The sequence below is a fragment of the Gymnogyps californianus genome, chromosome 12 (assembly GCF_018139145.2).
Source record: "Gymnogyps californianus isolate 813 chromosome 12, ASM1813914v2, whole genome shotgun sequence".
Taxonomy (NCBI): domain Eukaryota; kingdom Metazoa; phylum Chordata; class Aves; order Accipitriformes; family Cathartidae; genus Gymnogyps; species Gymnogyps californianus.
The window spans coordinates 17,916,725-17,940,223 of NC_059482.1; the positions used below are offsets into that span (position 1 = coordinate 17,916,725).

Consider the following 23,499-nt stretch of genomic DNA (forward strand, 5'->3'; position numbering starts at 1 on the left):
ATAAAGAGCTATGGTTTACTGCAGCCAGCAGAAGGCAAGTTTTCAGACTAGGAAACTGTTCTTCATTAGTATTTTTTCCTAACAGAGTAACTCACAATTGCCTTGTCCAAGGAAGTCTGCTTTATTTTAACTTTTAAACATTCTAAAGCTCAGTACTAGGAAACAGTGTCTGACTTCATGGAAAATCTATATTGTCAAAGTAGCAAGTCTGTACAATCTTGTAAACATCTTCAGGATCATAATCTATACTACTATATATCTACCAGGTATTTTAAATAAACAGTAACACCTCCATAGTTTTGTTCTTGTTGCTTTAATGGCTTTGAGTCCGCAACTTTCAAGTTCCAATGCTAGTTTTAATAGAACTCCTTGATCCATCCTTGAGGGATAAACAGTTTGCTCAATTCATTTATATAATCCAGTTTCCCGTTTAAGCCATGAAATCATCATTTCATGTTAAACACGACCACTTTCATAACAAAAAATTGGGCTATTGGCCTGTCTTTCCTGTTGACAAATTAGGCTTCCATTTCAACACAGCTGTGAAGTAACAGTAGCAGAGTGATTACTAAACCCATCATTAAGTAGGTGATTTTATAGAGCTTGTTTTAGCACCATGCAACAACTTTTGATTTTCTCAAGCCTACTCATAAAATGTTTTTGTTACTACCAGCCACAAGAAAAAGCCCCAAGAGCAGGGAGACACAAGACACTAGTCTCTCAGAAGTGAGAGAAGTCCATATGACCAAATCCTCTTAAAATATCAGCTTTAATCTTAGACTTAATACAAAACAAAAAAATATGCCCCAAAATCTCTCAACACTGGAGTAGCTTGAAGTTTTCAGTTGAAAAGCAAGACTGAATACATACACCCAAAACTCAAGCATGTCAAATAGCACATCTCTACCAGATTCTAAACCAACAAACCAACTTACGTTCTAACCCAGCAGACTAAATTTTCTAGTAAGTGGTATACAACCAGTTCACAGTGACTGGCTCATACTATCATCCATCCGCTACAAACTAACTACAAGCCAGTAGTACCCTCAGGCACAGACAGACCTCAATCATTTGTTTGCCCATGAAAAAACTGCCTTCTCAATTTTTTAATCAGTTAACTGCAGAAGTTTATTTAGCTAAACAAAATATGCCAGTATTTCACAGAACTATGTAGTAGAGAAGTGCTCAACAGTACTTGATCTTATAGCCATACATGTATCCTATGGGCTTCCACAAATATATATTTGACTATAGGAAGATCCTCCCTCCTGCAAGCACTCAATCAGCAATGCACTGAAGTTGAGCAGCAATTCTCCATAATATACTCAGGGATCAAGAGAGGACAACCTCGGAAGAACTTTGATAATTGTAGGGGACCCATTTACCAAGTCAGAAAAGAAAGAATTTAGGAGGGAAGCTCCAGACTCACTTCCATTTCAAGGCTAGAGCTAGTTTAACCTCAGCTGATCAAAGGGCATGCAGCATCCAGCAGCTCCAGAAAAAAAGAAAAGAGCCGAATGGAAGTACGAGAAGGAAGCAGAGCAGAATTACAGTTGTGCTGGAACATTTTGCCATTATTCCCTCACTGTTTTTAAACACACTCCAGGACCACAATTTCTCTTTCCAGTACAAAACCAGTGCATTTCAGCCAAGCCCTCTAAACCAGGATGAGTTCCACCTCAGTTTAGTTATCTTAGCTATTACTGGCAATACTGGAACATCCAATGTAAGTGGCTTTTGGGAGTTAGCTTGGCTTAAAGTTACATGTAGTTTGTCAGACTGAGGTCCACACAATCGTAAATGCAGCCACACACATGCACTACTTTAATGATTAGCTACTTGTTTAACATAAGTGACAAGCACAGGTCGGCTGTATGGGTCTAAGTAGGCCCTTATCATCTAGATATAGTGAAAGCTGCATCAGTAAGCTTCATCACTAGATGCTGAACCGCACATTTTCCCTACATACACTTTAAAACCTTAATAAAGGTACACCAAGGTGAACTGTCTTAGTGTGAAAGGAAGATTGATGTTAATATGGAAGAACAAGGTTAACAGGTGCCTCAAAGATGTTCAACAGAAATAAAGAGGGAAAACTCATTTTCAGTTCTGTTGATTGCAGAATCTATTGAATTTGCTGCATGATGTTTAAGATTCTGTGAAGGAAGCACTCTTTTTGCAGCAAATTAGGGATGATCACTGATTTGCGCATCTGAAGCGAGGCAGAACACCACCACACTGAGTTAGACTCCATGATTCCAAACGCTTCTTGGATTACCGCCTCTGCCCAGTTATCACCGCAGGCAACATCACTTTCTGCTTTGAGGCTCACATTGTTTGTTCTCTGTTTCAGTAACTGCCATTAAGCAAGAGTTATTTTTTGTTTACATCATTACTACCCTCCATTTTATTCAACTAACATTAGGAACACCCAGTCAACCACTTACCTCTACAAGCATTGGTAAGTAAACAGAGCAGGAAAAAACACGTCATTAAAAAAAATACCTGAGGAACACACAGGTTTATGTAACATCTGTTTTGGATATTTAATTCATACTGCTTTACTCTTGTATTTAATTTTATGTACAGTCTAGATGCCAAAGCAACTGTAATCTAGCTACTGAACTTTGGAATTTGTATCTCCCAGACTGACAACACAGTATGCTTGTTTTAAAAATGTAAGAGAGGAAGATGGAGGCATTCAGACTCTAAGGGACATGGGTAGTTTTTGGTTTTAAGGAAAACCCAGGAATACAATTCTATGCTTCTGCATTTCACCATTTGTATGCTTCATCCACTTGAGTATACTGCCTCCTTTTAAGTCAGGTAGGCCTTACGAGGCAGAACGGTCTTACTTCTAAGGACTACAGTCAGACAGACCTCAGCAGCTCCCCAAAGTATACCACCTGTAAAAGTACTAATGATTCTGGAGTGTTTACCACTCTGCATTTTCAGAACACTATCTCAAATTCCCCACTAGATGGTAGCTGAATACTATGTTGATTGTGCAGTATTATACAGTCTATGATAGCCACAAGAGCTGCACCTGACAATTACAGTTTTACAGGATTAATCACAGTATCTTTTATTAAAAGACATGCTCAGAGACGACACTGAATTTAAGGATAAGCAGTACCTAGATAATTACACTATCCTGCTACTTAAGACTACTTTGGTCTCATTGCATTCCACTTTTAGTTCAGTTTTGTTTGCAATAGTGGCAAATGTGTTTGCCAGCTTTCAGTCAGGTGCTTTGGAACATCTCTTGATTTAATACATTTACTTCCTCCCTCTGTTGAAAGAGAATGCTTTTTTCTAAGGCTTTTCATTACATCCCTGAAAACACCGAAAAATTCCAAAACAAGCAAAATGAGAAATTGTTCGGCTTAAGTACTAATGCCCTGCTTATATTAGTAGCCTAAGATTCAGCACAATTCAGATGGCAAGTGTCATATATTAGAACTGGACAATAAATGCAGAAGCACTTTATATAAGAGTATTTGAAAAAGGCTTAAGGTGTTATTGATTATGCTTACATCCCATTCTCAAAGTTTCTGACCTCCCTCTACTACAGTCTGGCTGCACATTGTTTTAGTATCTGGGAAGCAATCAATGTACTGATGTGCAATGTACTAACTTAAACAGCAACAGCTAGCTTCTATTCAATTGCAGCAAATTATTGTTCCCATAGCAACAATACTAGTTTTTCCATCCCATATTTCCTTTTCAAAATAGGAAGTGCATAATAGCCAGACAAATGAGAAAGTATTCTAAACTTCACCATGCAGTAGATCACTATTTTTGATTACATGAATGAAGACACTTTCTATAAATTAACTAAAGACAACTTTTTTTTCTACTTATTAGACAGACTATTACTTGCCAACTACTTTTATAAAAGCACCCTGAAAGCAGCAGAGAAAACTCCATTGAAACATATTACTGAGCATGCTGTACGGTCATAATTGAGTATATTTGTACCCTTTATTTCCCATGACAGTAAGGGAGATCACCTGATAAATCTCCTAACTACCCATCATCTCCAAGGTTTAAAGGCTGCCTAGCAGACCTCATTTACAAAGCAGTCTCAGCTTCACTACGCTTCTCCTAAGATTTGAGTTGAGCAGCTTCCATCTATCTCCCCTAAAAACAGAAGAAAACCTCCTCTCAAAGCTTTTGTAGGAAGTCACATACCAAGTCTAAAGATGACAGTGAACATGCACTTACAAGCAATGTGAGCCACAAGCATGGCAGATTTATCTGGCTGAGGAAAAACCAGGAAGCAGCTAACTGACTTCTGGGAATGGAATGCTTTAAACCACTTAAACTACATCGAGACACATGCTCTTTAGTCAGTTTCTGACTTCTTATTTTATGAACTCCTGTGTTAAAATTGTAATATTTTAAGAAGTCTAGGAATAGTAACTAGTAAGCCAGTTAACTGTGAAAAAGAGTCAGCTACATGAATTACAGATATACAATCTAGTAATGGAAGAAACATTCCAAGTTCTTGAAGGGCAGATTGAGAACACTTTCTGGCACAACCTTTGAAAAGCATCCAACGTTTGAATAAATGATAATTTAAATGATAAAGTGATAATTGTACAATCTATGCCTTGAATCTAGCTGAACAATTTTATTATCAAGACAAAAGAGAATTAAGAAAAATATTTCTGGGTCCCAATTTACCTAGGATAGACTGAGAAAAGTTACAAGAAGCAAGATAGACCAGCCTAAGAAGTCACATAACACACATGAATGGCAGCATCCCCATTCACCTAGCACATCTCTTCCGCAACTCTTAACAGCTTTAGCTAGATTCCATTTCTTAAAGACCCTACGGTAACCTACATAACCCTGGTCATGCTTCCTCTGGAGAACAAGAATTGCTTTCATCTTCATCCCAGCTTCTCAATGGAATTTGTTCTAATCGATCATATTAGTTTTTATAAATCTCTAATGAAAAGAGAAACACAAACTTTAAGACTTCTAAAGATTTATTCATGTTTCTTCATTTAATAAGTACACATTTATTTGAGTAGCATAGGAACATCCCCCAATGTCTTTATAAAAAGTGGGGAATTTGCTACATATAATACAGGGTCTTCAGTCTAGTATTTAGTGTTGTAGCTAGTTCAAACATTGAGTTGCTTTGACAGTTACACTAACTGAAAAGATAAATAATCCTTGCTCAAAATTGAATTATCTAATATACAAGGCAAGCCTCTACACCATCTAATCAAACAGCTAAACTGAAAGAGTTCTTGCTTATTACTACAGGTAACGAATTAGAAGTTTTTGCAGATGTGACCCCTAAAAATATAGCTCTCCTGGAAAGCAAAATCTGCTGTTTAAATATTTCAGGCTAGTTAAATGGATTGTGCAGGAATACATTATGGCTTTACTTCATACTACAACTACAGTACACAATAAGATGTTAGGCCTACAACTGGTTTTGGACAGAAAGACTCAACTTCTTAAAGGAAAGCCAGCAATCTTCAAACAGTTTGAATTCTGCATGGACAAATTCTGTATCAGAAACAGCTGCATCTTCCCATAGCAAGCAGGCTCAGCACACTGTTTCCTTAGCATGCCTGAAAAATGTTTCCATAATACAAAATATAGCTGTACACTGCTCCATTGGTAATGTTCACTCAGCACTGCACACTGATGACAAGGCCCATTGACATGTTCAGGAGAATTGCCTTCTGTCATGCATTTAGCGAGTACTTTTACTATTTTCCCCTATTGACTAGCAGGTTTTGATCACGAGCAGCCAGATCCACCTGACCAAGCAGTTCCAAGCAAGAACAGTGAACTGCAATTACTTTGCAGGTACAAAATCAAGATACTGAAATTTTGCAGGTATTATGATATATTACTTCCTTCCCCACTACTGTGTTCTGCATTTCCAGTGAAAATACAAAGGAAGTGTTAAAACTTTCAGTAGCACATAAAGTACATACTGTCATTCCTCTATTTATCAGAGTTTTGGGTTTTTTTTTTTTATTTGAATGGCTAACCTAGACTGGTAACATTCTGTACTTATATTAATTATGGCTCTTTGAGAAGTGGTCTGCCTACCTCAGATAAATAACCTTCATAGATTTTGCTATGAAATTCATGTCAAGTCAGTCTTGTTTAAGCTCCAAATAGCAATATGAAAATAGACTATTTCCTAATTATTTTTATTTAGTAGATATCGAGGATTAATTTAGCAGTATACTCTCAAAGGAATGCCTACTTGCTATTTATTAACCTAAAAGAGTAAGATGGTAAATAGCTCAACAGTAAACTCATCCATATATGCCTATCTTTGTGTCTCAATCCTAACATGCTGTTCTGTTGCTGTCAAATATGCCTGTGTTTCTGTACATTAAGGAGAAGAAACCATGACAATCTGTTCTCTCTTTAGAAACACAAGCTGTGTTTGGCTGGCTGAAAAAAAAGTCTGTCAAACTAGTAAATACGTTATAGTACTTGACAATTTCACTGAACTAAGTTTAAGAATTCTAAAAGCTCAGTTCTTAAGTGAGCTACGTCACTCTAAGCTTTGCGTGCATGCTTTTTTACCATCAGCAAGAAATGTATCTCACTAAGTTCTTAAATGCCAGATTTCTGCCATCTGCCAGGTGAGGGAGAAAGACACAGAGAAACAGCAAGCCTACAATATGACATGATAGAGTTAAGGGCCCTGAGATTCTAAGTTTTTGTCTATTTTGCCAGAAGACAAGGTTACCTCTGCACAAAACCCCACACACTAGAGGTTTCCCACATTAAATTATTATCTGCCATAACTTCTGTTTTCATGGAAGTCTTGTTACCTCCTGAACTGCGCCCCAAAAATAATTTCTATTAATGATCTGACAAGTATTCTCTATCAGCCAGACCACATACAGCTTCCTTCCAGATTTACTAGAACAAGGATTCTTCTGTGTCCTTGAATATCAAGACAGCATTAGACCTTAAGTTACATGGTTTGTCACAGGAAAACAAATCACAGTATCCTCTTAGCAACTATTGCTAACCATTAGAAAGCTTACCACCTAACAAGGTCCTGTAGAAAGGGGGGAGGAAAAGCCCCACAAAACAAGACACACAAAACAACACTATTCTTGTTATTATAATGGGACATGTGAAGCTACTTTACCTGCTCTTCTTCCCTACCCCTCCTGCCCAATTACAGAAGTATTCACTTAGAACACTCCATTATCACACACACCAAAAAGAAAGTACAAGACTAATTTGAGGAGTCTGTTTTTCTAGTTTCCCCTTCTGTATCCTAGGTGCCTTGCTTTGCAACCAGAATTTTTCAAAAGTCCTGAAACCTAGAACATACACATCCTAATTCCAAAATCTGCATTAGAGCAGAGCATCAAGAGTTTATTAACACAGTTCAGTGTCACAGAATAGTCTAAAAAACTGGATGTTCGAGTACTGCTTTAATACTCAACGCCTACAATAATGCGTCAAAAGATAAACATAAAATCAGTGAATAGAAAGGGACATAACAAACATTTTAGAAGTGAATAGTTGTATCTGTTAGAGATGTTAACAAGACACACACTTTTAAGTTAATATCACTTCCACTTTAGACTTTTTTAATAGTTAAATAGTATACCTTCCTCTAACAATGAAGCAGAAAGCAAACATCTTAGATTTATAAACTGATAACCTGGAACAAAGACCATGATGTCAGTGTAAAAACTGCAGTTTTACCTGCAATAGAACCTGCACAGAGACAGGTTCTATCATGTTTGGGACAGAATGAACAATGAAAAAGGAAAGAGAAAGAAGGCAGAGCTCAGAGTGGTAAAGTCAAACTAAAGCATGGGCTGATAACAAGGGAGAAGTGCATCTCTTTCTATGGCTCATCCAACAGTTGGGAAGTTTACCAATTCAGGGTGGGAAGCACCAACACATAAACCCAACTATTTTAAGTCCCAAAAAGCTCATAGCAGGATCTTAGAGCACAGATTCATAACCCAGGGATTCCCATTCTGCATTCCAATAATTGCACACAATTCTCTCAAGTGACTTCCCAGTTTTTCTTCGTATGTAAGTTTTGCTTTAGTTACCTTAGATACATCAAGAATTATTGTCTTACTGTCCACAAAAACACTGTGTTAACAAAGTGCTACAGAGCAATATCTGGTAGGTCTATATGGTTAACAATCTACAGAACTAGTGTAATAACTTGCTAAGCATTAGGACAAACAACTGATCAATTCCACAAGTTTGGTTTATTCAGAGCTTTTAAAATTTGGTCTCAATACATTTTTTCATAGTACCTTATCTAGCTAAGCTTATTTGTGGCTCCATTATTTCAAGTTTTTACAGAGATTATTGAGCTTTAGTCATTAAATATAAGCAGCTATATCAAACATACTATTTATCATTTGGAAGCAGCATTCCTAAACAGCCAGATGCCCATCACCAGCTGAAAAACCTTAAGTAGTAATAAAAAAGGTAACAACACTATTCTGTCACAACTTGAGGCCACCATATTTGATACCAGCCAAGATGTTACACCTACTGCAAAACCGTGAACCAAGGTTTTAAGTATTTTGAAAGCTTCGCTGTTCCGTATCTTCAAATTATCAAAGGTATTTAAGTTAAATAGTTCTTCCTGATCAACTTAGAATCAGAACTTAAGCTATTCTACATCAGCCACTCTTGACATTATATCTCATCAGCTATCTGGACTCTCAATATTTTCATCAGCTCTTTTGGAGTTTGTTATTTTAAGCCACTGCAATCCATTAACCAAATGCTAATGCCATCCATGAACTCTTCATATCAAGGGCATCATCTGTATTATGAGTGTTAGCTGAAATCCTGAATCATGTATTCATTCACCTAACTAAGAATTTCAACCACTGTGTAGAAACCTCACTAATTTTGCTGAGATCAGAAGACTTGCCATCAACTCACTAGGGCTATGGTTTAACTACACTTCAAAGACAAAACAGCAAAGTCAAATTTGGGCTTGCTTAAAGAGCTGGAAACACACAGAATATAACTAGTACCCTTGCCCTGATTTCAAGATGAAGCACATTAAAAATTAATATCAAGATGGTAAATATTCACAAATGAATTCCAAAACCTGTACCTTAACATTGTTTTCAAGTTGGTGTTTTCACAGGAAAGCTAGAACAGAGTGGTATTCAATCCTATTTATTCTCAAAGGAGCAACTTTTGAATTAAAGAGGTCAACTTGTGTAGCTGGAAATAAACAAGCAGGTTCAAGCCTGACAATGAGACTGTTACCAAAAAAATACATGTAGGTTAGACACACATTAAGCTTTTAGAAAAGTGCTGTTAGTTCAGCACACTCATGAGAACGCTGCAGGTTAAAATAATAAATTTAAGTCAATATAGTCAACAATACCCTTCTGAATAGAGGGTTTTTCTTTTATCCCTTCATAAATAAAGGAGAGACTGAACATCCATTTAATTTATCCAATCATATATTCTGTCCACTGCTATTCTTTCCTCACAGAACATTCCACTGTGCTTTGTCCAGTGTAGCTATTTTCATAACAACCATGTTCTACCACTTGTTCTTTCATGCTCAAAAGCGTCAACTGCCCACGAGTTATACCTATTGACCACGAATCCTTACAAGGCAATGGGATATATGGTGCTATTATACAAATGAGATTCTACAAGAGTTGAAGGTGCAAAGACTTAGAGTAGCCACAAAACAAGTTTAAGTACACAAACTACTGCAAAATTGAGCATAATAGAAGGTAACTTAAAAGAACAAGAACAAAAAGCAGCACAAAGTACTTCTGTGCCTTTCTTCATATTTGACAGTTTGTGTTCAATTTTGTGCAACTAAAATAATCAAAGAGTTTGATATTACTTAATTGGCATTATTGGTTGCTGTATATACACATACTTGGTAAGTTTGTACTTATTCTTTTGAAGATTAAACAATAAAACTCTGCTGAATATATGTTCTAAATCTTGCAAGAATCCCATTCTGACATCAGAGAATAAAAGTTCTACACACGCCAGCAAGCATCTGCCTGCAAGATATGACAGACAGCAATGACTGTCTGACCCAGTACCTCTGGAGTCAGGAACAGCATAGCAAAAAAAGTAGAAAGCCAGACCACAAGCCAGTGCAGGTTTACTGCATTCTGAAGTTTCATTTTTATAACAGTATCTAATCATTTCTTATCAGTAAGTTTCAAAGAAAAACTGTCCTGTCATTCTGTCTTTTTTCTACTGGGGGATTTACAACATGAACATATTCTAGCCATAGACACCAAATAAGAAAATTTTGTAAATAAAGATACAACAGAGGTTTGCAATTTGGATGGCAAAGGTCACATAAGTGCTTTCAGTCTGAGACCGTGACAAGTTATGGGAGAAATCAGTGCTTTAGTGACATGCTCCAGGTGTCAAATAAATACACAGAAAAATAGCGCGCTGCCCCTGCCAAGCCCTCCATCAGTGCGACAGGTCATGACTGTGATAAACAGTGTATTCCAGGATGGAACTGTCTTCAGTTACTACGAAGCATCAGTAATAGTTAAAAATAAATCAAGCTAGGCATTTCAACCACTAGTTCAAAACCAATATGGCCACAGTAACTTCTCAACAATACATGAAAGCTCTATCACCACAGTGATAATTACTTCAGAGATTATAGTACTTTAATCAGAAACAATTTAGGGAAAAAAGCTCCAGCTGACCTATAAACTCCAAAAGTAGTGACTTCACAGTACTACCAGAAAGTTATAGGGAGTTTTCCTTTAACCAGAGAGGACATAGGCAATTGAGAATTAGCTTATTATTTTGCATCTCATAGCAAGCTTTTACATAATGTGACCAATAGACTTTGTAGTAGACTGTTAATGCAGTGAATCAATCCTTTCAGCTGTGCAGAACCAGAGTCTAACTTTGCAGAAAAACCTAGATTCAAAATCAACTCCATCAGTTGCACTCAAATTCACCTATTTCTTGATGACATGGAATCCGGTTACTCAATTCTGTCAATAGAAACCAGAAGATTTAAGTCCCAGTACACAGCTCTCACTTACTGAAACACCTTCCGGGAAAGTCCTTGATCTTTCTCTGGAGTTTAGTTAGCAGCTACTATAGACCAAATAAGCCACCTAACACATGAGGAAAGGTACCCTGCTACTTCTGTAGAAACTGTGCTACACGTGCTAGGAAAATACACCATGGCCAAAACTCTCTTCCCAAAAGGGAGTGGAACCTGATTTTGGCAGACAGTCCGCTCACGGCTATTTGCTCTTTGCGCCAAGGAGAATGCACTTCACTATTCACTTTGAATCATTTTTAAGAGGTATGGAGGTGCTCCCAAATCAGAGGTGAATAAACAACTCAAAAGGGAAAACAGGCAAAGCTACTGCAAATGGAGAAAACAGGTAAGCTGGTAAGAGTAGTTGCTGAGCCAGGTAAAGGGGAAGTTTCGGGGGAATAGGTATCAGAGAAAGTAATCAGACACTAGAAGACCAAGCATTCCTAAGAATTAATTTGCAATGAAACACAACACAAGTCATGCCTTAGGATTACAAAATGAGTGTCTGTATCCCAAACAAGCAGAGCCTCCTCCATCCTTCAGGGCCTCCCTCTTAAACACTGAGCTGTTCCATACAGTAACAGAGATGCACCTTGAGTGATCGTTTCTCAGCAGAAAAAACCCACACAAGATTATCTGTAGAGACAGAATTGGAAGCAATACACAAAATGAGAGAACTGGACTAGTGACTGCCAAGGAGAGGCATGTGAAGCATATGGGAGCATGAAACATATATTAGCCCTCCAACTTGGAGTTAATCAAATGAATATGGTAATATTTAAACATATGTGAACAAGTTCAGACAACTGGACTATTTTCCCCCCAAGTTTGTCAAATACAGCAGCTCCTGAGCCCTGTAGGGCCATTTATGGCTTTAAATAGACAACCACAAACCTCAGCAATATATTGTCAACACAGAGCTTTGGATAGATGTTTTAGTCCTAAAGACAAACTGAATTAAGGAAAAAAACATACTGACAATAGGTTTGGGTATTTTTTTTTCCTGAGGCTTTTGTATTAATGTAGTCAAAGTAAGACATTCTAGTATTTTATTAAATACTTCCTGTAGTTGGGTTCTTTTTTGGGGCAGATTGTCTCATAGGGGAAGTGTTTTCTTTCTTGTGTTCCAATAACGTCTTCCTAATAATATCATTAACAAGAATGTTGGGTACATAAAATACTCAAAGTTTTCCTATTTCAGCTTTAAAGACCACTTCTCATAAAAGCGATGAAAAAGGTTGCCATTAAGCTCCAGTTAAGAAATAAATGCTTTAGCTAATAGGGTTCAGAGATTCTTGCTGCAAGTGGAAGGGCTTAACAGCCAAAAATACAAAGTAAAGGGCTTCTGAATTAATTTGTCGGTTAGCTAAAGTTCTTTCCAGCACCACCTTGAAACAGTCCACTTCAACACAGGTCTGAACAGTGACAGAGTCCAAGTTTAACAGCACCATCAGACAAGTTGCTGAAGCAGAACTTTCAAGCCTAGAGCATGAGCCTCTGTTTGCAAACTAGGCTCATTAGCTGGAATTAAGATTCCAGTCCTCACACAATTGACTGTTAATCATGACTTAGTAGCTCCTCATAAGGGGTAAGGTATTCAGGCTGGTTAGTACTTTCAAGTCAGATCATAGCAGCGTCACCACCTAGATTTGCAAGTGTACTGCAATACACTGCTGTGATTTGTTCCTTCCCACATAGGATTGCATAAAATTTAGTAAGTCACACTCATGTGCCATGGACAGCAGTCATACAACATTAAAAAAAGACTCAACTAGGCACCCAGTGACTGTCATCTGTTCTTGATGCATTATTTATCTAGACATTCTTATTTAAGAAAAATTGCTCTCCCCGTTTCGAAACCGCACTGTAACAAGTCCATCCTGACAGCTCAGTCTACTTAACTTCGAAACTCAAAATAATTGTCCCTACCTCTCACCAATATGAAGATAGTTTTTTGTTTAAACAATAAGAACTTCCTTTTTGACATTATGTCCTGGTTTCAGCTAGGACAGAGTTAATTTTCTTCCTAGTAGCTGGTATAGTGCTGTGTTTTGGATTTAGTAGGAAAAGAATGTTGATAACACACTGATGTTTTTAGTTGTTGCTAAGTAGTGTTTATCCTAAGTCAAGGATTTTTCAGCTTCTCATGCCCAGCCAGCAAGAAGGCTGGAGGGGCACAAGAAGCTGGGAGGGGACACAGCCAGGACAGCTGACCCAGACTGGCCAAAGGAATATTCCATACCATATGACATCATGCCCAGTATATAAACTGGGGGAGAGTGCTGGGAGGGGGGATCGCAGCTCATGAACTAACTGGGCATGCGGTCAACAAGTGGTGAGCAATTGCATTGTGCACCACTTGCTTTGTATAGTTTAATTCTTTTAGTATTACTATTGTCATATTATTATTATCATTATTATTGTTTTTCATTCCTTTCTGTCCTATTAAACTGTCTTTATCTCAACTCACAAGGTTTTTTTTCCTGATTCTCTCCCCCATCCCAGGGGTGGGGGGGCAGTGAGTGAGCAGCTGCGTGGTGCTTAGCTGCCAGCTGGGGTAAAACCACAACACATTACTTTGAGAACTGCATAAAAAGCAAGTTTAAATTCTTCAGCTAAATCCTGTTCTTGAGATCCTAAACTCATTTCGCTATCAGAAACCTTCCTTACTCTACTGAAGCACCTTACACCACTTCTTATTCACTTCTTCAGTAATGTTCTTTCTCATAGTATATTTGCATGTCTCTATTAGCTTTTACCACCCCCTGTCATAATCCTATAGTATATATGTTTTTCAAAAGCATATAATAAAATATTATAAGTAGTTTTTCCTCAGTAGATTTTTTATGACCTTTAGCTATTCACATAATTTGGTTCCAAACCTGCCTTGTCTGTTCAGTGATACATGCTTTTTCGTAACTTCGAATTCATGAGTTTCTATGTTATTCAATGGGAAGCAATTTCAGAAGTGATAGAAATTATGGAAAAATCAGAAAACCAGCTTGTTATGATGAATTTCTTCAGCAGGTAGACCCTAAAAGTCCAACCATTTGTGGGTTGCCAGTCTTTCTGCTAAGAAAAACCATCCTAGTCCAAAAGTTTAAATCCAATGAATGCATGGATTAAAGGTAACCAATAGAAAAAAAGCACTCTGCTTTAGAGTTCAGACACTATTTAACAAGTTATGTATTGACAACTTCAGTATCAGACCCTATACCTTCATTTGGTTTTACTTAAAGCACAGAATTAAATACACACCAAAAAACAGTTTGCAGAATTACAAACAATTCACCCACAACAACTAATTATTCTTTCAGGAGTCAGACCTTGAGGCAAGAGAATGCTATCAAGTGTAAAGACAAACATGTTCCTCCAGCTGTTTGCCATACTTATTGGACATAATAAACTTGATATGCTGGAGGCTATAATTAATCTTTACTAAGTGAACGCTCCTCTTACAATGACTTGCCTACTGAGCTGTCTAATGACACTTAAGGCTTTGATAAATAAAATTAGTTCATTACAGTCAGTCTTTTTTTTTAAATGAGATCACAGATTTCTTTATGTAGCTTGCCTTACTCGGTCATCCCAGCTACAATACTTTGACCCTGAAGCTGACAAAACGACATTCCATTGCAAAGCTCTCAACTCAAATTTCTGCATTACTTTCACTAATTTAATTTCTATTTAAAAAAAAAAGAGCTGGCAATCTTTACTGATAAGAGGTTGGTTTTAAAGTGAATTACACTGGAGAGTGACAATATTATTTGCCCTTCTGTTGCTAGATCTCATGGCTCACAAGAACATGCACAAAAGTAAAGTTGCAGTGCCCTCTTGTGAGCAGTCAAATCTCATTTTTGCAGAAATAGTTTTAGCATTGATATTGTGAGCGTTGGGCAGCATCTGTGCTACAAACTGCCTTTTCTTAAGTAGAAACGTGGCATTTGTTAAAAGATTACTTCCTATATACACCCCCCATCTAACTGTTCTGAAACTGATAAAGATGCTCATATAAAACAAGAAAGAATATTTAAATTCCACTGAACTTAGTAAAAAGGGAAATAGATTAATTTCTTTATTCCTAACTTCCAAACAGGAGAAACCAAAAACCAGTTTCTTGGAGCCATTACCATGGATCACAATCTTCTTTTATTAAGTGCTACTGAAAAAAACCACAAAACCACATGTGCATGCACACACACTGAAGAAGCCTTCCTACAATTTAAGCATTAAATAACTAGACTGACAAGGACTGGAGGGAAAGGTAACTATTGGTGGAAGTTAAAAAATAAAGGAAGGAAAACAGTTTGTAGTAGGGAGAGTAAAAGCAATAAAGCAGTTGAACAATCAAACCCAGTATAGCTAAAATACAATCCTAATTCCTAGATGTCTATGGGGAACAATTAGAAGATGGCAATAGAAGTCTGTACAGGCAATGCATAGCTACTTGGATAAAACAAATATTTAAGATACCATTTTCAGTAAACTACAGTTAGAAGTTAGCTAAAAGTCAGCAGTTTAACTCTCAGTCATCCCAAGGTCTACTTTTGTATTCCACAGCATTACGAAATACAAGATCAATTACAAATATCTGAAAATTTACTGAAGTTTTACAGCACCAATCGAAAACTAAACAAGTGGCACAGAAGGACCAGAAACAGTACCATACAATTGATTCTGTTGCCTAGGAAGTACATGTTAGAATTAACTTTCTGAAAAGTGACAGTGTGTTATCAGCCAACAAGTATTTTGCTAAAAGACTCAAATTTCTTATCTCCCTTGCATAGATCTGGTTTATTGTATGCAGTAATAGTCAACCATCGAACAAAGACAATCACCAGTAGGCTAAGCTGCACACTACTGTTTCAGTAAGGTTTCCATAGGTAACATTTAAAAAGGCCTTTAAGTTTAATTTCACCATATTCTTGCACCTCGTGACTGGTAAAGTTTCACAGAAATGAAGCTCCACACAAGAAATGCAAGTCAGAATATTCACAAGTCTTTAAAAGTTCATCTTCCCACATGAACTAATCACTTGTAAGCAGATGTCAAATATTTGACTTCAGCCCAGAGAGTCAAGGTCCAAAGGAACTTCATTTGTTTAGGCCCAGATCCAAAGAATTATTTCAATGAATTTAGGTACACGGGTCCAAATTGCTGCAAAACCCCAATGACAAACCTCTCTCCTGAGACCTCCTAAAAGCACTGGCAAAGAGCCACATCTCTCTTCCATCTTCAGCTCCCTCTTGTACAGTTTCAGTACTGCAGATGAGCAGAATGGCTGCAGCCTGCTCGTGTGGCTCTTACAGTACTCATGCTTTACTAGAGATTACCTAAATCACTTTAGCCAACTGACTGCTGAATCCCACACAGTTTACCTCGAATCAGTCCTCAGGAGAAGATACTCTGGGGCACACAGATGTAAAACTTCTGTTTAGAAGTTTTACAATCAGTACCCTACTGAAAATTGTAAGGCAGGCGCAGCAGTCACACAGAGCCACTCCAGAGGTGTACTATACAGACAAACAAGATTTCTGGTCTACAGCAGATGATCCAAGTTGATTACTGCAGTGCATATATTTTACATACTCAACTACACAGTTTACATAATTCAGTAATATCAGGAGTTACTCCATGATACCTTAGGAACTCACAAGACAACAATTTGCACAAACTATATGGTACTGATGAAGTTTGCACAGTACCAAATTTATTTTACACAGGTCTTGAACTGCAGATCTTGCTTCTACATATATCAAGTTAAAAGCAAATGGAAGATGGTTCATTTTAAAAAAATGTAATGCATGACTGACACCAAAAAAATTAACCTTATTTTTTACAATTTGTCTAAGAGCAGATCAATTTTACTCTAAGTTAACAATGCAGAATTATACAGAACATGTCCTCATTTTCAGGTTCTTGATTACTTGGCTATTACCTCACAAATGCAAATTTGACGGTTACTTATTGAAGCCAACACTGACAAGAGATTGAATCACTGCTTCATAGCTTCATTACAAGTTTTGTAAAGCAACCAAGGATAATCCACGTTTCTCATCAGACAAAAAGTTGACTAGTTGGTTTGGCATGTTACATTATTCAGATCTATGAAACAAATTTCTGAACATGTTCAAGATCGCACAGGAGATTTCTGAAGACATTCTAGGGATCTAGTATTAGAAAACAAGCTTCAGGAAAGCAAGTTCCTGCCAGTCCTCCAGTCTGTCTAGATCTCTGAATGGCAGTCTTGTCACTGAGCATGTCAACTGGTTCTCTCCCACTTTTGTGTCACCTGCAAACTCCTCTGAGCAATTGATAAAGATGGTAAACAGAACTAGTCTCAGTATGGATCCCTATGGTATTCTATCTGTTACCAGCATTTACATAGAGTATTAAACACTCTCCATGCCTGATCATCCAGTTTTCCACTCATATGATTATCTACCCATTCAGAGAACAAAGTCTTAACTTGGACATACAAATACTGCAGGAGATGGTGTGAAAAGCTTTGCAAAAGTTAAGTGACATCCACTGCTTTCCTGTCACTCAAAGCTAGTAATTTTATCATAGAAAAATACTCCATATCCTGTAACATTAGCTCTTGCCTACGAGAATAAGGACATCTTTAACTTCACTGACACCTAAAAATTCAGCTTTAAAGGAAAATTAATGTTCTAAAAGCTTCAGAGCATAAATGTATCTATACAAAGACCACAAGAGGGCAGCAGAACCTTTCTACACTTACTAACAAAAAGTTTAGTCTTGTATGGCTGGTTTTGAGCACCCATTCATACTGGTCAGTCATGCTCTGCTTTATCAAGTCACATCAGATAAATTAATACCTCACACAAAACTAAGATATCAAACCCAAGCTCTTCAAACACCTATCTGTGATGATAGGGGTCTCATGAGGCAATATATGCATGCTGCACTATAGTAAACAAGTCCATTTCCAGAGTTTATTTCACTGGCTTAGTATTACGTAAAGAGTAAAAGGGAATTAAGAGTAAAGCATGACATAATTAATAGTAACAGATTTTTGCCTGTTTTGTGGCAGTACACTTCATATAAAGTCAGGAAACAGACAGCATTTTACACCAAAGTACTACATTAAAACTTCACATTTCAGGGATTTACGTCATATACTGCTCACAAGTGATGACACTACGCATATGAATATGGATGTCCACGTTACTTTCCAGCTGAGTTTTCAGAGGTGCCTAAGAGAATCCAGTACATAGGTCATACTAGTACTCATGAGTTACTATGTTTTCTGAGAAGTTTAAGGGGCCACAATACTATCTGATTTTACAGCTAGTTTTGGACTGCAAAACAGTCCTGAAGCTAGAACTCTAAGAAGTTTAGTAGAGCTACATGGGCAAGTCCCACAAGCCTATTGATTATCATTAAGTAACCCTATTTATAGTGCAACTGTTCTTGACTATAATTTTGTTTTTCCTTCAGGAGGGTTCCTTCCCTACTACAGTCCCAGAATACAGCAGCTGACAAACTAGTAACTTACTCCTACATCTTATTTTGTACATTCAAACTACCTGAAAAGTTTCTAAACCTCCTTTTTAATTAGTCTGAAGTGTTTCCCTATCTAGTATTTGGAATTAGATAAGGCTCCACACTGATACTGCCCTTTCTTCCCACTCCTTACCAAACCTTTACCAGAGGCTTTGAATCTTCAACATATATCTGCTTTTCCCACAGTATGGGCTTACCACTTTCACGTGAGTAAGAGCACCAAAAACCTCCAACAGAGAGTAGAAGTTACCACTAATCCTCTATCTATCTTTAGAAAGAAAACCCTGTGGCTGTAACTACTCAAATATCCATCACAGTAGACAGTCTTGTCTCACAACACCTAAAAACAGCTCTTTGCACATTCTACTATCAAAGAAAAAAGCAAAGGAAAACAACAGCAAAGAACAGAATTTGGTTCTAGCAGGAGACCCATTACCATCTCACAGTCAGAAGCCAGACACCTCCAGAACAGTTTTTTTATTCAAAACCAAAAACTACACCTCTACTTCAAATGCCTCATACACTATCCATCTCCTTTCTCCTCCTCCTAACAGCTACTTACTCCTTAAAAATATCCTAGAACTTTTCCTAAAGTCAAGAAGCAGCTCCCAAGTCCAGCTACCTTTAAAGCCAGCCCAAGGACAATAAACACAGATAGTCTTACAGTAAATAAATTGTAATAAAAAGTAGTTCACAGCATAAAACTTCGAAGAGACTACTACACTCGCTCTAAACTCTCTACCTTCAAAAATCAAGTAAAAACACATCCATTCAGTTTCTACAGATGGAAACAAACAGAAAAGAATTGAAGATAAAAAACAGTAAAGATACATTTTAAAAAGGCTCTAACCACTACATTCACTTTCAGCATCTTACTTACTAAGACAAGTCAAAATACTCACCCTATTATCGGATCACTTAAGCCACTTCCAGGCTTCCTCTAGACTTCAAAACCAGCATAAAAACTCCAAGGTATTTCTACTTTAATAAAACCTCTTACTTGCTATTTCTACAGCTATTACTGTTTTCCTTCTCTCTTGAAAACTCCTCCACATTTAACCAGCCTATAGGAAAATGCAGCAAGGCTTCAGTGTTGTCTTATGTATCCCAAAGAGAGTCAGGTGACCTTCAGTCCTCTGCTCCACCTGGTCATCAAAATCTCCAACTCTGGTCTTAAAGGGCTACTTTCTTCCTAACACAAGTGCCTAGAAGAGGTCCTGTATCACCTTTCTTCTTTGAACGTGATCTTTACAGACTACACTTTAAACCCCAATTCACAAATGTCCTAAGTCTCAGCACCCAGATTCACAAACTGGCCTCAGCCTATCAAAATATGAACTTCTGTTCTCTCAAGAGACAATGCAGCAAACCTTTGCCAAAACCTAAAATTGGTCACTGCCAGCAATCCTCTAAAAAATACTTTTAAATTTCTTAATGAAAACATGATTTAGTAAAAAAATACTTTTTCAGTAAGCTCAGATTTAAAATGCTCTCCTTTCACGCTGCGTATATCATGACAGACTTTATTTTAGTACTATCATTATGGTTTTATCAATTAACAGTGTACTTGTGGCTGTCATTGTGGTGAGCAGACAATCAAACCACAGATGTAGGTGTTTGAGGAAACAGCAATGGAAGCAGTTTTAGAAATCAGCATTTTGATGCCCTAACTCCAGGTTTACTCAATTTACTTCAGCAGTATCCAGCTGCCAGGTAAACTTTTAGGACATATCATCCTGCGAGTAAAACATTCTAGCTGCTAAGAGATTTCCATCTTACAAAGCAGATTACTTGCACATTTAATTAGCAATCAGATTTTTATTTGTAGTTGTTTATCATAATATGAAAGGTTTATATTCAGAATTCCAGCTTCTCTTTCTGATCCATACCCTTGGACGCAATTGTTCCCACACACACAGTCAAACGAATTAAATTTTGTCCTAACCTAAAAAGATTTGCAACCATACCCTGGTTTACATCTGCCTCTGCAAGGCCATGAGAGAAACCATCTGCTTCCATGTACTTAATTTGCATCTGCAGTGTTTCACATCTGCAGGTGTACAGCATAGCTGCTCCTTGCAGGAGTTCCAGTGTGTATTCCAGATCAAACAAACCTACAAACTGCCAGCCAACAGCACAACAAAACAAGCAGAGCTCCCCGATTTGAACTGTGTGGGAACCCATGACTTTGAATATATTCAGAGGTAAAATGACTGAGCTTACCCTCACCTTGCAGACTTGTTAATGGCTCCAAGTCATCTAGAGAAAGTGTTTTTGTTCCCTGTTCATGGTGCAGGTTGCAGAGGCAATGCACCAAGCAGCCAAAACACCTCAGCAAGGGCTCGGTTTGCATGGCACTACAAGTCTTCACCTGCATCACAGATTCCTACCAGGCTTTTAGAGCGTGTCTACAAAGACATATGAAGAGTTGCTCTAATAGCGGCAATCTGTGCGGGCAGCTGCTCTTTGCTTTCCCAAGTCACACAGACTGGCTACTGAAAAGGATCAAAGCAGTCACTGTGGCAACAGTGGAATCTCAGCAGCTGATTCACTTGCATGTGAACTTCATTCCAGCCCTGACCTCAATAGCCCTGCAGCAACTTCCATGGGTAATCAAAGTACAGGAAACCAGGCAAGTGCAGCAACAGACTTCCTCTGTTGTTTTTTCTTGGAAAATTTTATCCCACACTCACAGAAGGATAAAGGATGAGTGCCCTTGTTTTGAGTACACAGGACTTCTCCCTCTATAGACTACAATGTGTTACAAGGTAAATCAGAAGGCAGAATAAATTGCTATAGTTCTGTGAGAGTCAAGAACAGAAAAAATGCGTGTGTTCTAACTCTGTTGTACATGGGACATCTGAAGAAAAATATTCATGGAAAATAAAGGAGGGGAGGGACAAAGTATTCTTCCACTCTTACCAAACCCAACATTTTAGAGAGTCATCTGTATGCTATGATGGATCAAGGCAGTATAATTACAATGTGAAGTAGCGATGCTGAAAAAAACAAAGATCTCGTAAAATGTATAAAACCTGCTAAAATTACGATTGTTTGAAACAACAGTAGGATTTCAGGGTGGTCATACAAAGTGGCAGAAGTTTTGATAGAAAGAAAATTTAACACTGCGCAAAAGCAATCTCCAAAACTGATGAGATATTGACATGTTTAAGAAAATGAAGGCCAAAACAAAAATAAGCAGTTAATTGTGTACATTTAAGCAAACTGTTTTTTTTCTAAATTCTAAGAGGATCCATACAGACATTAAGCATTCATGAGATTCAATGTCCTTTTGAGCAACAGAATAACCAGTCACATGGTCCTATTTTCAGTCATTCATGTGATTTATCATTCTAAGCCTGTGCTCTCAACTTATGACATTACCATTCACACTATCTACAGCTGAGAGCCCTTCACAATGTTACAATAGTGTTGATAGCTTTATTAAGGAAGTACTACAATTGGCTGGCTAATTCTAATAAAAGGGTGAAAGCTGCCTTTTTTCCATAAAAATAGTTGCTTCGTTCTCTATGAAGGTTAGAGGAGCAGACACATATGTGTTTTCTTTTAGAAACCACTAGGAAGAAAAAATCAGGTATGTTCATTTTTTGAAGTTGTTCTCAATTGTTAGTGAAAGGGAAATTAGAAAGAAGGAAAATCTATAGGGCTGGCTAAAAAAGAAAGTTAGTACAGAAACTTAGCATAACTGTTAACAGTAGACTTTCTGAATAGTCTGAGAGCAAAATTAAAGGTTCAGCCATGAATGAATTGAGAGGTAGGGAGAAAGACAAAGGTGCTGTAAAGCTAAAACATTCAAGTAGCTTGCTTAAAGACTTGTCTTCTGAACTAATACTGAATAAGAACCTACCTTATGCTTGCATCTACAGAAACTCAGATGAGCTATTTAGAAACCTTGAAATCAATTAATGTATTACAACATATAATTAAGCATATAAGATACACAAGAAGTCTGCTATTGGGGATAGTGACAAACTCTTATCTTAAATGATATCCTAAGTATAGAAGCAACAGGTTTGGAGAGAACTAGAAGTATATCCCTAGTTCCTTTCTAGCAAACTACAGAAGGAAGCCTTAAGATGAGATTTCTCATTACCTCTGTGCATACAGTCCTCCTAGGCACAATATCCAAGTGTAGATAACTCTGATTGGGAATTCTCTTGTATTCCTGGAATTCTTAATTTTGTCCTTAGGTCAACTCAGCAAGAGTTATGTAACTGCTCACCTAAAGAGCTTTTTCTATTTATATGCCACTATAGATAAAACTGCAAGCAAGCCCCTTCAGTGATTCGCCTTTCAACCACACTAGAAACTCACTCCTCCAGCTTTTTGCTCTGGTCTTCTGCTACAGGGAAGTGAGTCCTGTAACAACTTTGTAGCTCAAGACTCTTTAAAGTTACTTCAGATAATATGAATGTGAAGTGTTTTGTCAACTGCTACTTCTAAATTTTGATCTTGAAATCAATACTTGGCATTTGATGCACTTTGCTTGTACGATTGAAAAAACATTATGGAAAGGCTTATAGTTAACTTTGTAAGAATGTATGTGCCCTGTTAGCATATTCAAGTGATCTGTTTGAAAAAGGCTTGATATGGTGTGCCTGAGGTTATCCGTGCCTTGTCTGGTGTCCACCTTTATTTACCTTTGAAACGCGGGAATTCTCCTTGCTCTCCCTGCCAGTACTGGGGCTTCAATGTAAAATCTGGTGATGCCATCAATAGGTCGAATTAACTGAAATCCTGGTCACACAGGCTCTCCCTAGAGACAGGGAGACGGTCTTAGCTAGCAAACTGTATCTCGAGCGCAGGTGTTAAACGAACCGCACATATTTTAATAAAGGGAACGAACGCACGCACGCTGGCCGACGCGGGAGCCCTCCTCCCGCTCGGTA

At 37.6% G+C, this 23,499-nt stretch overlaps 1 long non-coding RNA gene across 3 annotated transcripts in view; it reads right to left on the reverse strand.

Moving 5' to 3' along the window:
- Window positions 1–19,597, reverse strand: part of LOC127021216 (uncharacterized) — a 199,313-nt gene extending 179,716 nt beyond the window's left edge. For all 3 annotated transcript variants that reach the window (XR_007767177.1, XR_007767178.1, XR_007767176.1), the window contains exon 1: window positions 19,492–19,597. This is a non-coding gene — a long non-coding RNA (uncharacterized LOC127021216). The remainder of the gene's footprint in view (window positions 1–19,491) is intronic.
- Between the last annotated feature and the right edge of the window lie 3,902 nt (window positions 19,598–23,499).